Source organism: Cebus imitator, unplaced genomic scaffold (genome assembly GCF_001604975.1).
Source record: "Cebus imitator isolate Cc_AM_T3 unplaced genomic scaffold, Cebus_imitator-1.0 Scaffold42, whole genome shotgun sequence".
Lineage (NCBI taxonomy): Eukaryota > Metazoa > Chordata > Mammalia > Primates > Cebidae > Cebus > Cebus imitator.
Genome location: NW_016107357.1, coordinates 8880450 through 8894335, shown reverse-complemented (window position 1 = coordinate 8894335; position 13886 = coordinate 8880450). Strand labels below are relative to the sequence as shown.

General features: G+C 49.0%; 1 pseudogene; it reads left to right on the top strand.

Annotated features, from left to right (window-relative positions):
• The first annotated feature begins 1036 nt into the window (after positions 1-1036).
• The window catches only part of LOC119470844, a 23137-nt pseudogene continuing 10287 nt past the window's right edge, over positions 1037-13886 (top strand).

The window sequence follows — 13886 nt, the reverse complement described above, 5'->3', positions numbered from 1 at the left end:
GTAGAGACGGGGTTTCACCATGTTGACCAGGATGGTCTCGATCTCTTGGCCTCGTGATCCACCCGCCTTGGCCTCCCAAAGTGCTGGGATTACAGGCTTGAGCCACCGTGCCCGGCCGCGAAAAACTTTTCTCCATTGTTCCCAGTAGCCTAATCTCATTGCCTAGGGGTTAGAGCACATGCCCGTGCCCCACAGCTGCAGCAAGGCTGGACATAGAGTATCAGGCACAGGTGCAGGCTGTCAGTAAAGACAAAGGGACTGAAAAATGCCTGGGAGCATGTCATGCCCTGGAAATTGTGCACAGAAGCTGAGACACAGGCACTCTTGTGGGTAGTGGGTCCATATGCCAATCAGATTCTCAGCAGCCCATGAGCTTAAGGACTTTAGAAGTGCAGTTGCAGGCCTAGTGCAGTGGCTCACGCCTGTAATCCCAAGGACTTTGGGAGGCCGAGGCGGACAGATCACAAGGTCAAAAGTTCAAGACCAGCCTGGCCAACATGGTGAAACCCCATGCCTCCTAAAAATACAAAAATTAGCCAGGTGTAGTGGCAAGTGCCTGTAATCCCAGCTACTCGGGAGGCTGAGGCAGGAGAATCACTTGAACCTGGGAGGCAGTGGTTGCCGTGAGCCAAGGTTGTGCCACTGCACTCCAGCCTAGGCAACAAAGCAAGACTCTGTCTCAAAAAAGAAATAAAAACAGAACCGCAGCAGCACATCATCACTAAGGCTCCCTTAGCTGCTTAATGTTCTTTGATTTCGTGAAGAAAGATGGAAACCATCACAGAAATAGAAACGGTTGCCCGGAATATTTTAAATGGTGGTAGTTAGTGATCATCTCACAGGCTCATTCGATGACACTGCGGAGGTCACTGTCTAACAACTGAATTATTTTTTTCCTCCTTAGCTTGTCTTTTCGCTGTGCACTTGTGTTTTTACCCACGGGATGGTCCTGTCTTCCTTGTCTGGGGCCACAATCCTTTGCCTGAGCAGTTACTAGATTCCAGTTATACTGGTGGCAAGTCCATTCCCTCGTAGGATGGGCAGCCATGGTGGTAGTGCCCGGGATAGCAGGACCAGCCCCAACGGCCTGTGATGACCTCTGAGATCTCTGGGGCAGGGTTAGCAACTCCCTAAGGACGAGCCCAGTGAACCTCTGTGGTCTTCTCGGGGTCTCCCGCAATCTTGGCTCGCTGCATTGGTCACTGGTGCCAGGCCCTGGCTTGTGACAGCACTGAGGAAATGCATGACACCTCTGCTAAACTAATGGACACTCAGGAAAACACGTCTCATCTACCTTATGTTGAACAAACACAACTTGTGATCAAACCATTTACTTTTCTCCCACTGCTCTTTAAATTTGTTCAGAGGGGACACCTTCCCCTACCACTGGAAGAAAATTCCGCAGGCCTTTCCTTCTGGGATAGACAGTTTCCCCTGTTCACTCTCAGATTCACAGTTCCAGCTCAGTAATTGGGATGTCTAGTCCATGATAACAAACAAATCTCTGAACTTGATTTAGCATTAACATTTCTCCCTCCCTGGGCTGGAGGCCTGCAGTAGGAAAGGGAAGTGGGTGCTTTCTCCTCTGTTTCTCAGCCTCTCCTCTTCCCGTCCTGCTTTCTAGGCAGTTTCAGGGAAGGTGAAGGGAGGGAGCTTCTGGAGGATAGGAAAGGACTTCCCTGCACTGGCACCCGGTTAATCTAGCTCTGGCAGGCATGTGGCACTGGCTCTTCCTCAGGATACGTTTATCAGCTTTTCAGGGGATCCCTGCTGGCCCCCTGAGAAGGCATTCCCTTAAACCAGGCAGGCGCCTGCTGCGGTAGCCCCCTGTGCAGTTCTTAGTGGTCAGGCACTTACTCCAGCTCCCTGCTGCTGGGCTCCCCATTGAACAAGACCCGGCTCTCTCCCACTGGACACCCACACCTGGTCCACAGGACTCACATATCCTGATCTTGACTATCTCTGGGAAGTTGGCCAGTCCCCACGCAGCTCTGCAGTTGCTCCCCGAAAAGCAGTTAAGTCTTGCGTCTCCAAGAGGAGGGGGCTGACCCTGGATCACCACACCCCCAGTTGAGGGGTTACCAATAAACTCCAAGGAGATAAGTCAGTCCCTTCCCCTCAGTTGGGGAAAGCATGGGCTCTTGGCCTAGGATAGCCTTCTTAGGAAATGCTTCCTCCCGCTCCACACTCTGACCACGTTTGTATCCCTAACCTAGCTGAAGCTTCCAGAAATCATGGAGCTCTTCACAGAACATTTCCTTTTCACATATTTTATCTTGAAGTCCCCCTTAAAACTTCAATTTTTTTTCTTTTTTGGGGGGACAGGGTCTTTCTCTGTTGCCCAGGCTGGAGTGCAGTGGTACCGTCTTGGCTCACTGCAGCCTCAATTTCCAGGACTTAAGTGAGCCTCCTGCCTCAGCCTCCCCAGTAGCTGTAGAGTTGCATGCCACCACACCTCGCTAATTTTAATTTTTTTGTTTGTAGACACGGGGTCTCACTATGTTGACCAGGCTGGTTTTGAACTCCTGGGTCCAAGCAGTCCTTCTCAGCCTCCCAAAGTTCTGAGATTACAAGCATGAGCCACTGTGCTCGGCCACAACTATGATTTTAACATTCCGTTGCACATTTTAAAATTTCATCCTCACACCAACAATATGAGGGATATTATGATTCAGTCTACATATGGGAAACTGAGGCACAGCGGGACTAACCTGCCAAGGTCACATAGGTAGAAGGTGACTGTTTAGATAGGCATTTCCTTGCCTGACCCCTGCTTAGTGAGTGGATCAAGTGACAGCTCCCTTCATCTAACCCAAAACCAGCAAGCAATACGCCAGCAATCTGTACAAAGAAAAAATTGTTGCACCTCTAGGGACTGTTTTCAGGGCTGACAGAAATGTGCTTGTCGATTATGTCAAATCCATTGGGTCGCACACATTAGATAGCTTACTGAAGATAAATTACACCTTAATAAATAAAAGTTGATTTTAAATGCCATTCAAGAAAAAAGTAACTCCTGCCTCTCAGTGGTAAAAATTAGAGCTAAGATGTCACATGTGGACCAAGTTAGACTCTGCACAGCGAGCTGGTGGAAGTCGTCAAAGGGAAGAAGAAGAGAGTGAGCAGCTCTCCAGAGGCCATGCCCCTCCCACCTCAGGGGAGAGAAGATGGCAACTTTCTGCTTCCGCTCCCTGTTTCCCACAGACCTGATCCTCCCCTTCTTTCCTTTGGATACTCACAGCCTTCGTCACTTTCTCATAAAGCTTCCTCTTTACTTGAATCAGTCCAGCTGGGGGGTCTTCTCCATCCACGAGCCTTGACAGTGTGTGCAGCACATGGGGGATGGGAGGGGTCTCTCCTGGACTCACGGGATCCTTCCACCTCAGCCCTCCGAGGTGCTGTGAGCCATCACGCCCAGCCTTTGTTCCATTTTATTATTTATTATTTTCATTGAGACAGAGTCTCGCTCTGTTGCCCAGGCTGGAGTGCAGTGGCACAATCTCGGCTCACTACAACCTCTGCCTCCCAGGTTCAAGCAATTCTCCTGCCTCAGCCTCCCGAGTAGCTGGGACTACAGGCGTGCACCACCACGCCCGGCTAGTTTTTGTATTTTTAGCAGAGACAGGGTTTCACCATGTTGGCCAGGCTGGTCTCAAACTCCTGACCTCAGGTGATCCGCCTGCTTCGGCCTCCCAAAGTGCTGGGATTACAGGCGTGAGCCACCGCGCCCAGACTCTGCGCCCCGACTCTGCGCCCCCTCGCCCAATTCTATTTTAAACCTTTCAACTACAGCACTTGCTTGTCACACTATGCATACATAGATTAATTTGAAAAAATCTAGAGATTTAGGCCGGGCGTCCTGGCTCACTCCTGTAATCCCAGCAGGAGTTCAAGACCAGCCTGGCCAACATGGTGAAACCCCATCTCCACTAAAAAAAAAATACAAAAACTAGCCAGGCATGGTGGCATACACTTGTAGTCGCATCTGGAGGCTGAGGCAGGAGAACTGCTCCAACCCAGAAGGCAGAGGTTGCAGTTAGCCAAGATCACACCACTGCACACCAGCCTGGGCAACTAAGCGAGGCTTCATCTCAAAAAAAAAACAAAAACAAAAAAACTGAAGATTTCAAATTTGTTCAATCAGGTTTTTATTTATTTATTCATTCATTTATTTATTGTAGAGAGGGGCTTTCACCATGTTGGCCAGGATAGTCTCCATCTCCTGACCTAATGATCCGCCCACCTCGACCTCCCAAAGTACTGGGATTACAGGTTTGAACCACCGCATCTGGCTAGGTTTATTTTTTAAAATCTGTATTACAGGCCAGACGTGGTGGCTCTCACCTGTAATCCTAGCATTTTGGGAAGCTGAGATGGGAGGATCACTTGAACCCAGGAGGTCAAGACCAGCCTAGGCAACACAGTGAGACTCCTTCTCTACAAACAGTACAAAAGATAGCCGGCCATGTTGGTGCATGCCTGTAATCCCAGCTACTCCAGAGGCTGAGGTGAGAGGATCACCTGAGCATGGAAGGTGGCGATTGCAGTGAGCTGAGATGGCACCACTGCACTCCAGCCTGGGCAACAGAGCAAGACCCTGTCTCAAAACATAAAAATAGAGGCTTGGCATGATTGCACACACCTGTAATCCCAGCACTTTGGGAGGCCGAGGCAGGCGGATCACCTGAGGTTGGGAGTTTGAGACCAACCTGACCAACATGGAGAAAACCCATATCTACTGAAAATACAAAATTAGCTGGGCATGGTGGCAGGCTCCTGTAAGCCCAGCTACTCAGGAGGCTGAGGCAGGAGAATCGCTTGAACCCGAGAGGCGGAGGTTGTGGTGAGCTGAGATCGCGCCATTGTACTCTAGCCTGGGCAACAAGGGCAAAAGCCGTCTCAAATAAATAAATTAAATAAAAATAGGCCAGGCATGGTGGCTCATGCCTATAATCCCAACACTTTGGGAGGCCAAGGTGGGTGGATCACTTGAGGTCAGGAGTTCCAGACCAGCCTAGCAAACATGGCAAAACATCATCTCTACTAAAAATACAAAAATTATCTGGGTGTGGTGGCAGTGTGGCTATAATCCCAGCTACTCGGGAGGCTGAGGCATGAGAATTGCTTGAACCAGTGAGGCGGAGGTTGCAGTGAGCCGAGATTATGCCACTGCACTTCAGCCTGGGCAACAGAGTGAGACCTTGTCTCAAAAAAAAATTAAAATTAAAGTAAATCTGTATTATACAGTGTGATGTGATTTTGTGAGGAAAAAAACAACAACATGCATTTTAGAAAAAAAGAATTGAAAAGAAAACCCCAAAATGGAAACGTAACAGTCTGTAGTGGTAAACATAAGAGTAATTTTTATCTTCGGGGTTTTTCACATTTTTTCACAATAAGCCTATACAATCAGATAATAAAAACCATCAACCTTTTAAACAGGATTGGAGGCCCAGCTCAGCAACTCACGCCTGTAATCCCAGCACTTTGGGAGGCCAAGGTGGGTGGATCATGAGGTCAGGAGTTTGAGACCATCCTGGCCGACATGGTGAAACCCTGTCTCTACTAAAAAAAAAAAAAAAATACAAAAAATAGCCAGGTGTGGCAGCGGGAACCTGTAATCCCAGCTACTCGAGAGGCTGAGGCAGGAGAATCGCTTGACCCGGGAGGCAGAGGTTGCAATGAACCAAGATCGCACCACTGCACTCCAGCGTGGGTGACAGAGGGAGACTCCGTCTCAAAAAAATATATAGGATTGGGAAGTCTCTATTTTCCTGTCACACTCTCATTATCCCTGCTGTGTACCACAGATGAGCACTGGACCTGCGTTCCCTAAGTCTCTTCACTTTCCCCTTGTTAACTGAGGGTGTTCTCAGCCCAGGACGAAAGGCACTACGGCTGGGGACGTGGGGACGTGGGACGTGGGACGTGGGGTCGTGGGGGTGCCTTCTGCTGCTGCCTCCTCTCCACAGCAGGCATCTCCTGGTTCCTCCGGCTCCATGCACCGGCCACATCGAGGCTGCCAAGCTCGGTGCCAGTACTGGTTACCTCCCAGAACGCCCGGCTGAAAGACTGCTGCTGGCCTCAGCTTCCCAGGAAACTTTCTCCCTCCGGCCTCGTCCCCTGGCGGAGCATAATTCCCCGCTGGGGAGAAACAAAGCTGCATGCATTTTTCTGCTTGAATCACTTCCAAAGTGCTGACTGTCATTTGTGACTAAGACGCCGGGTTTTGTGGAGGAGAAGTTCCCCTTGGCCAAAGGTGGGCTCCGAGGCGCGGAAATCGGGAAACCGCTGCCCGACTGAAGACGCCCGGGAACGCTGCGCCGGCAGGAGCGCGCGCTGGCTGATGCTAACAGCTGCCTGCCCCCCGTAGCAACGAGCAGGAAAACTGCAGTTGTAAAAGGGTCTGTTGATTTGCCTTTAACAGCAGCCGTAAGGGGAAGCAGGGGACTCTGGCCCCAGGCCACAGGCCTGGAGGGGAAGCGTGGGTGGAGGCCGGGGCCAGGGCCTCCCACAGTGAGAAGGATGCAGGGTGGGCCTGGGGAGCGCAGCGTTCAGGGTGGCGTCCCCAGCACAACCCCACACCCTCAGTGAACCCGGAGAAGGCGGCTTTAGAACGCGGGACCTCGCCAAGTACAGTGCTGGCTCCGGCCTGAATCCCAGCACTGGGAGGCTGAGGCAGGAAGATGGCTTGAGGCCAGAAATTTGAGACCAGCCTGGTAACATAGCGAGACCCTGTCTCTACAAAAAATAAAAACATTAAAAAAAAAATTAGCCCGAGGCCAGGCTCCGTGACTCATGCTTGTAATCCTAGCACTTTGGGAGTCTGAGGCAGGCGGATCACTTGAGCTCAGGAGTTCGAGACCAGCCTGGGCAACCCGGGGAAACCCCGTCTCTACTAAAAATACCAAAAATTAGCTGAGTGTGATAGTGTGCGCCTGTAGTCCCAGCTACCCGGGAGGCTGAGGCACGAGAATTGCTTGAACCTGGGAGGCAAAAAGTTGCAGTGAGCTGAGATTGCACCACTGCACTCCAGCCTGAGCAATTGAGCGAGACTCCATCTCAAAAAAGAAAGAGAGAGAGAGAGAAAGAAAAAGGAAGGAAGGAAGAGAGAGAGAGAGATGAAGAAAGAGAGAGAAAGAGAAAGAAAGAAGAGAGAGAAATTAGCCAGGCATGATGGCACAGACCGTTAAGTCCCAGCTACTCGGGAGGCTGAGGCAGTAGAATTGCTTGAGCCCAGGAGGTCAAGTCTGCAGTGAGCCGTGTCTGCACCACTGCCCGGGTGACAGAGTGAGACCCTGGCTGTTAAATATATAAGCCCCAGCACCTCCTTCTTTCAGGCCCCATTTGTGAAATGAACCCGCCTGGCTATGCTGTGCTCTGTCTTTTCCTTGCACCCTTGGGTGATAAATGGGGCCCGCAGCGGGTGAGCCCCGGGCGTCAGGATACGGAGGTTTCATTGCCCATGTGTGAGAGACTCACAGGTCGTCTCTCTAACCCAAGAGTGGGCTCATGGTTCCTCTTCCACAGTGCCTTCACACCGCAAGCACTGTCCTCTCCCATCCTGAGAGGCCCCAGGAAGGGAGGCCCCCACCACCCATCACACAGACGCCATTTGGTCAGCACCTCCCAGTAACACTCGGACTTCTAAGGAAAGGGACGCAGTGCCTGAGCCTGACTGCTTTCTTCACAGCCCCTGCTTGTTCCAAAGGTGATCAAAGGGATGGCAAGAAGTGAAACTGGCAGCATTTCCAGGCCGGGAAAAATGCCTGGGCCCTGTTTTTAAAAACATTCTGCTCCATCGGTATTTTTCCCTAAGTGCTCAGCTGAGATCGCCTGAGCTTCAAAGGCGGGTCACCAAATACAGCTATTACTGTCTCCCTCCTTTGATCCATCAAAGCGCTGGATTGAGGAAGCCATTTTACACCCAGAAGCACCTCCCTCTCCATTTTGAAAACAGAAAATCACTACCGAGAAATGATTCTCCAGAAAATCTTGAGAACTAAGTTAAAAAATCAAATGGACTCTAATTTCTTTTTCCAAGAACCCTCTTAGGACCACCATTCCAGGGGGATATTGCTCATGATTAATGGAAAGCAAATAAATGAATGGACTGAAATTAAAGCCTCAGGGAATCAGCCCGCAGCATCCATGAGTCGATGCATCGCTGAACCTGGCTGTAGCCCATTTTCAAGAACTACCTTTACCTGCAGTATTACTGTCGGTGCTACTTGCATGAAGTCTAAATGGTGGGAGTGGGGGCGTCTTGAAACCTCAGCTAATCTTTCTCCTGAAGTGGAGTCTCAAGGCTCATGCGTAAATGTCAGCCCCTCAGTCCTGCTTTGGAATGAAATCCAGTGACACAGTAAGTTGCAAGGACCTTGGATGGAAAGCCCAGGAGGAGGAGGAAAGGAAGGTGTCATGTGAACGCAGGGACTACAGATAGAATCCTGAGGCTTTGCTGCTTTGTTCGTTTTTACCTGTCCTTGGAGACATCTTGATCAGAAGTTACTATGTTTTATCTGTTGGAGCTGGAAGGAACCTTAGGGGTATTTAATTTAGGGATTCCATGGGCGGACTCTGGAGTGTGAGACACTGAACCTAATGTGTAGAATTGTGTTGTGTATAGGCTTGCTGGTTTTCAAATATGTCCACAGATTCTTCGATGATTCTCTCCTCAAATGGTGGAAGCAGGGGAGAGGGGTTGAAAAACAAAACAAAAACAAAAAACCTGTGGAAGCCAGGTCCTCTCCCTTCAGTGAAGGCTGTAGTCAGTAACTTGCCTCTAACAAACTCGTCGTAAAAGGCTTCCTCGTTGCCCTCTTTTTACTTACTTATTTTTTTAGAGAAGGAGTCTCGCTCTGTCACCCAGGCTGGAGTGCAGTGGCACGATCTCGGCTCACTGCAACCTCCACCTCCCAGGTTCAAGTAATTCTCCTGCCTCAGCCTCCTGAGTAGCTGGGATTACAGGCGTGCACCACCACACCCAGCTAATTTTTTGTATTTTCAGTAGAGACAGGGTTTCACCATGTTGGCCAGGCTGGTCTTAACCTCCAGGCCTCAAGTGATCCACCTGCCTTGGCCGCCCAAACTGCTGGGATTATAGGAGTGAGCTACTACGCCCAGCCAGGACTTTACCTTTCTTTGGGGCCTCAGGGGTAAGAACCCTAGATCTAGGCCAGCCTTCTAGCCCATGTATAACTTTTTTGCATGGCTTCCTTAAGGATTGATCAAACCAACACAGCTTGAATAATTCTAATAATCATACCTTATAAGGTCATTCAGTTTGTGGTTAAATGAAAAATGTATTTTATATGGAGCCCAAATCTACTACTCCAGCTCCCATCTGTGTGGCAGGTGACCTGTGTTTTTTTCAAATTTCCTTTCCAGCTTCCCAGTCCCTACCAAGACTTAGCTTTTCTATGCCTCGCTTTTTTTGTTTGTTTGTTTTGAGATGGAGTCTCACTCTGTCCCCAGGCTGAAGTGCAGTGGCACAATCTCGGCTCACTGCAACTTCTGCCTCCCAGGTTCAAGCGATTCCCCTACTTCAGCTTCCCAAGTAGCTGGGACTACACGTGTGCACCACCACACCTGGATAGTTTTTGTATTTTTAGTACAGACGGGGCATCACCATGTTGGCCAGGCTGGTCTCGAACTCCAGGCCTCAGGTGATCTGCCTGCCTTGGCCTCCCAAAGTGCTAGGATTACAGGTGTGAGCCACCGTGCCAGCCCCTTGCTTTTTTCTCTTTAAACTCCTGTTAACTGACTGAACTAATTCTTGCTACTCTGAAAGTATTTGCTGGCAAAGATAGAGCATATTCTGTTTAGCACTTCTGGAAATCGGAACATTAGGCAAATCGGTTCTGGGTAGTCCCTGCTGGTGTTCGGGGCATTAGCCACTGCCAGTTGCTCCTCCTTTCTCTCCAAATCTCCTGAGGTCATGGACATGCTTTGTATTAGTCCGTTTTCACACTGCTGATAAAGACATACCCGATACTGGGAAGAAAAAGCAGTTTTATTGGACTTAGAGTTCCACATGGCTGGGGAGGCCTCAGAATCACAGCAGGAGGTGAAAGGCACTTCTTACATGGTGGTGGCAAGAGAAAAATGAGGAAGAAGCAAAAGTGGAAATGCCTGATGATAAACCCATCAGATCTTGTGAGACTTATTCACTACCACAAGAACAGTACAGGGGAAACCGCCCCCAAGTTTCAAATTACCTCCCACCAGGTACCTCTCACAACATGTAGGAATTATGGGAGTACAATTGAGATTTGGGTGGGAACACAGAGTCAAATCATATCATACTCGAAGCCACAATTCTTCCTGTCAGTTTCCCTGAGGGGCAGTGACATCTCTGATTTCCTTCATGAAGTCAGAGGACTCCCTCAGTCCTCACCCACCTGCCAATCTCTCTTGTCTTGGACTGTTTCCTTGCAAGCCCTTTCAGTCTCTGTTAAAATCCAACATATTTTCCCTTCGCTTCTCTAAAATAGTTCCAGCCCTATAACTTCTACAGCCAGCCTTCGTGGGTCAGAACTACTTGCCAGAACCAAGATAAATGCAAAAAGAGAAGCCAGAGCGTCACGGAACTCACGCAACCAGACAGAACGCACAGGAGACTCATTGGCTGAGAGCTGTGCCATTGCCGCACTTCCTTGGGCTCAGTGGCTCTGGGTGGGCTGTACCGCTGGCTCTCCCTGGCTGAGATGCATCCATCCTCAGTACTCTCAGAACAGGGAACAGAATGGGTTTTAACAAACACTGTGAAAAGTTTTGTTTTTTGTTTTTTGGTTTTTTTAGCATTTAAATTTTTAAACATTATTTTATTTTTTAAGACAGGGCCTGGGTGCAATGGCTCATGCCTGTAATCTCAGCACTTTGGGAGGCTGAGGTGGGCGGATCACCTGAGGTCAGGAGTTTGAGACCAGCCTGCCAACACAGTGAAACCCCGTCACTACTAAAAATACAAAAATTAGTCGGGTGTGGCAATGTGCGTCTGTAATCCCAGCTACTTGGGAGGCTGAGGCAGGAGAATCACTTGAACCCAGGAGGCAGAGATTGTAGTGAGCTGAGATCACGCCACTGCACTCCAGCCTAGGCAACAGAGGGAAATTCCTGTCTTAAAAAACAAAAACAGGCCAGGCGCGGTGCCTCAAGCCTGTAATCCCAGCACTGTGGGAGGCCGAGGCGGGTGGATCACGAGGTCAAAAGATCGAGACCATCCTGGTCAACATGGTGAAACCCCGTCTCTACTAAAAATACAAAAAATTAGCTGGGCATGGTGGCGTGTGCCTGTAATCCCAGCGACTCAGGAGGCTGGGGCAGGAGAATTGCCTGAACCCAGGAGGCGGAGGTTGCGGTGAGCCGAGATTGTGCCATTTCACTCCAGCCTGGGTAACAAGAGCGAAACTCCGTCTCAAAAAAACAAAAAACAAAAAACAAAAAAACAAAAACAAACCAACAACAAAAAAAAAACAGATATAAAAAAGACTGGTTCTCACTATGTTGCCGAGGTTGGCCTCCAACTCCTGGGCTCAAGAGATCCTTCTGCCTCAGCCTCCCAAGTAGCTGGGACTACAGGCGAATGGTACTATACCGAGCAGTTTATTTACAACACAAACATTTCCAGCAACAAATAACCTTCTAATCCCAGCACTTTGGAGGAAGCCAAGACCGGCAGATCACCTGAGGTCAGGAGTTTAAGACCAGCCTGGCAACATGGTGAAACACCATCTCTACTAAAAATACAAAAATCAGCTGGACATGGTGGCGCATGCCTGTAATCCCACCTGCTTGGGAGACTGAGGCACGAGAATCACTTGAACCTCAGAGGTAGAGGTTGCAGTGAGCTGAGATGTTGACACTGCACTCCAGCCTGGGCGACAGAGTGAGACTGTCTCAAAAACAAACAAAACAAAAACAAACAAAAAACCTTCTAATGAATTAGTGCTGTGTAGGATGTCATTACATAAGGATACACAAGGCCAGGCACAGTGGATCCTACCTGTAATCTCAGCACTTTGAGAGGCCAAGGTAGGAGGATCACTTGAGCCCCAGAGTTCAAGAGAAGCCTGGGCAACACAGTGAGACCACATCTCTATAAATAAATAAATAAAACATTAGCCAGGTGTGGTGGTGAGCACCTGAAGTCCAAACTACTCAAAAGGCTGAGGTGGGAAGATCTCTTGCACCCAGGAAGGCAAGGCTACAAGAAGCTATGATCGCCCCACTACGTCACTACACTTCAGCCTGGGCGGCAGAGTGAGAACCTGTCTCTTAAAATATATGTGCATACATAATCACTTTTCTAGTTAGAAAATTGGCTAAAAAAATTAAAAGCATTTGTCTCCTGAAAAAACCATAAAATGTAATCTAACAATATAACTTCCAGATGCCTTCTACTCTCTATGGCTACCCCTAGGATGGATCTTAAACTATTAAAAGCAGTTGGTATATTTACCTGTTGTTTCCCTGGTTCAGATGATGAGGTCTTGACAGGCAGGGCCTGTGTCCTGTTTAGATGCTGTTGGCTTTCTTACACAGCTGAGTTTGCACTCTGCATGAGGATGCCTAGCCGAAGGCGGGAATGAGGGCTGAAATCCAGCCTCTTCTTCCCTAGTCAAGCCTCGTGCGTTGGGGTTGTGTTTGCCTGGAGGCAGTGTACTTTTTCTATTTTATTTGACCTATATAACTTCTCATTTGCTAACAGTGTCCTTTGATTTCTCATTTCCTGAACATTGTAGAAGCCCAAAAAATGCTGAAAGAGGAAAGGAATCAATGAAAAAATGAATGAAGCATACTTTACTTTTGATAAAGATGCACGAGAGAGGCAGATACTATTATTTTGCCAGTCCCAACAATCATTTCCCTCCTTCCTGGCCCCATTTCTTTCCTGATATTTACTCCCTGCCTCTCTCAACTCAGGGTAAATCCTAAATAATTTAAGCTAATGATTCTCAATCTTGGCAATACAGTAGAACCACCTGGGAAGATTTTTAAAACCCCTCTGTCCAGGCAAATCCCAAACCAATTGTATTAGTCTGTTTTCACACTGCTGATAAAGACATACCCAAGACTGGCAATTTACAAAAGAGTTTCAATTGGACTTACAGTTCCATGTGGCTGGGGAAGTCTCAAAATCATGGTGGAAGGTAAGGAGGAGCGAGTCACACCATACATGGATGGCAGCAGGCAAAGAGAGCTTGTGCAGGAAGCCTCTGCCATATAATAAGTAGACTTACAGCCGGGTGCGGTGGCTCACACCTGTTATCCCAGCACTTTGGGAGGCTGAGGCGGGCGGATCAGGAGGTCAGGAGTTCGAGACTGGCCTAACCAACACGGCAGCATTAACTCGAATGTCTACAGTCCAAAGTCTCATCCAAGATAAGGCAGGTGGATCACTTGAACCTAGGAGTTCCAGACCAGCCAGGTCAGCATGATGAAACCTCATCTCTACAAAAAATAGCCAGGTGTGGTGGCTCACCTGTAGTCCCAGTAGCTACTCAGAATGCTGATGAGGGAGGATCACTTGAGCCCAGGAGGTTGAGTCTGTAGTGAGCCATGATTGCATCACTGCACTCCAGCCAGGGCAACAGGACAAGACCCTGTTTAAAAAAAAACAAAAAAAAAGGCCACTCTGGGAGGCCAAGGCAGGCGGATCACTTGAGGTAAGGAGTTCAAGACCAGCCTGGCCAACGTGGTGAAACCGCATCTCTACTAAAAATACAAAATGTAACCAGGCATGGTGGCGCATGCCTGTAATCCTAGCTATTCAAGAGGCTGAGCCATGAGAATTACTTGAGCCCGGGAGGCAGAGGTTACAGAGAGCCACGAATGCACCACTGCATTCCAGCCTGGGCGACAAAGCGAGACTCTGTCTCAAA